Consider the following 2,534-nt stretch of genomic DNA (forward strand, 5'->3'; position numbering starts at 1 on the left):
GGACTTTAGACCTCTACTCAAGGCCTCCCTTAACACAAGAACACTTTGTTGTAATAACCTGGCACTCTTGGATATTCACCGTCCTGACACGATCACTGAAGACAAAATGGGAAATTGTAGCATAAGCAAATGTGGTGAAGAAAGTGGATGGTGCCGGGATATCAAAAGATATAGCATCAGGGGACTTAAAAACTTGAAGTTAAACAAACGGCCATCTAGCAGGGAAGCAAATAAGCCTACATGGAAGAAACACACCAGCCTGTGTGATCATGAGTTATCGACGGGATCAGCTATCAGGTATCAAAAGATCCAAAACAATTATATCAATGTGAAAGAGGGGGGTTGGAGTGGAGGCCCAAAACCCATCTGTAGACAATTGGACATCCCCCCACAGAAGGGTTACAAGGAAGGGACGATTCAACCTGGGCACAGTATAGCACCGACAGAACACACATCATTGCTGTAGTTCCTGAATGCTTCCTCCCCCCACTACAATGACCCATTTCTACCTTAGAAATGCAACTACACTGGAGTACACACATTGGTACAGATAAGAGATCTTGACACATGTTATTCAGGATAGATAAAACCCTCAGGAAGAGTAGTGGGAATAGCAATAGCATAAGAGTAGGAGGAGAGTGGGGTTGGGTGAGGGGGAGAAAGAGGGAAACCATCACAAGGTTGGATATACACCCCCCCTCCCCTAGGGGGATGAATAATAGAAATACAGGTGAAGAGAGACAACGGACAGTGTACGATGTGAAATAACAATAATACTATATAATTTATGAAGGATTCATGAGGATAGGAGGGGAGGGGAGGGAGGGGAAAATGGAGGAGCTGACACCAAGGGCTGAAGTAGAAAGAAAATGTTTGGGGAATGTGGATGGCAACATATGTACAAGTATGCTTTATACAATTGAATGATTGTTAAAAATTTATAAGTGCCCCTGAATAAAATTATTACTTTTTTAAAAAAAGAAAAGAAATACAAATAAAGATGTTACTTTGTGGACTAAAAAAATTTAAAAAGAAACTGGTAACCTCCTCTGAATTGCCACTTCTGTTTTTTTGTCTGCTGAAAGTCTGTCTGCCTCTTAGGGGCGTGCCCATGGGGGCCTCCTGACCCTGAGTTGTCAGCACCCTGTGTGCTCCCTTCCATGTTGGAACCCTGCAACTCTGCATACACCTGCCTGTGACCTTTCTACTTCACTGTTACCTTCCTGTGACGCTGGCCTCTAGTTACAGAAGTCTGAAGAGAGACATGGACTTAAGTTGGACTAGGCTTGGATACCTTCTTGATATATAATTATGTCTTGATATATAACTCTTTCTTATACATAAATGAGTGTCACTGATTTATTTCACTAGACAACCCAGTGTACCACAATACTTTAAACGTAAATGTTATTGTATACTAATTGGACAAAAAGATTAGCAAGGTAGGTAAGGAAAATATGATCCACCTACATACTGTCTACAACAAACTGACAGTATAAGTAGGCTGAAAGTGAAATGATGAAAAGATATATCATGTAAACATTAATTAAAATATCAGATACAGTAAAATACACAGAAATAAAATTATTCTGCATGAAAAAAGGTCATTAGTTAATGACAGAAATCTCTAGTCACCTTAGAGAAAGAAGATAAAAACAAAGTTTCATATATGAATGGCTATCTTCAAGATGTTATAATAAGAGATACACCCAAAGAATATCATTTAAATAAAATATAAGCTTATCGCTTTCTCTTGAAATAAACTGAGTGGTCCAATTAGGATGCTAAATGAAGAAATAAGAACCCAGGTTCCTACCCTCTTGTTGCTTCATTATTCCTTTGAGTAAATTTTTGCTCTATAAGAGTGAAGCTGGATTTATGCTCCATCCTGCACAAAGTAAGGACTAATTTTTCCTCTAAAGCAACCAATGCTTATGTCAGTGCCATGATCAACAGTGCCACTGTTTATAACTAAATTATAGGCCACTAACTAAGCTTCCCTGGTTTTCTGGAGAGCTGGTAAAGGATATTTTAGCTAGGCAACCATACTTTCCATCTAAAGTTGATTTCTGTGGAAAGAGGGAAAATGAATTTGGTGAAGGAATCTAGAAATCTATCCCGAGGGTTATGTTTTGTTTCATTTTGTTTTTGTAGCTTTGATAGAATTGGGACATAATGAGAATATAATTATCATCCAGGATAGGTTCTCTTCCTCACTGTAATAACTATAAACTTCTTAAATTGGAATGAGACCTGAACAAGGATTAAGATTTCTAAATGCTTAGGAGTCTTGCAAAGAAATGTTGCACCTTATCTTCCCCACTAGTAGATGCTATGGAATTTTCATATGGCATTGAGGTTCTAAGAACAGCAAATACTTCTATTTTGTCTCCAAGATAAAATATTGGAAGCAATAAAGTTCATAGAAAGTCCCTTACTCAGTGTGGTGCTTCAGCAATTGATCATAAATAACCTCATGCTGTCTGGGTCATGAGCTCTAACCAGTCATGATCTCTCAGCACTTCAGCATGGCA

This window comes from Echinops telfairi, unplaced genomic scaffold (assembly GCF_000313985.2).
Source record: "Echinops telfairi isolate 266 unplaced genomic scaffold, ASM31398v2 ScPeMD7_7469;HRSCAF=8507_0, whole genome shotgun sequence".
Classification (NCBI taxonomy): Eukaryota; Metazoa; Chordata; class Mammalia; order Afrosoricida; family Tenrecidae; genus Echinops; species Echinops telfairi.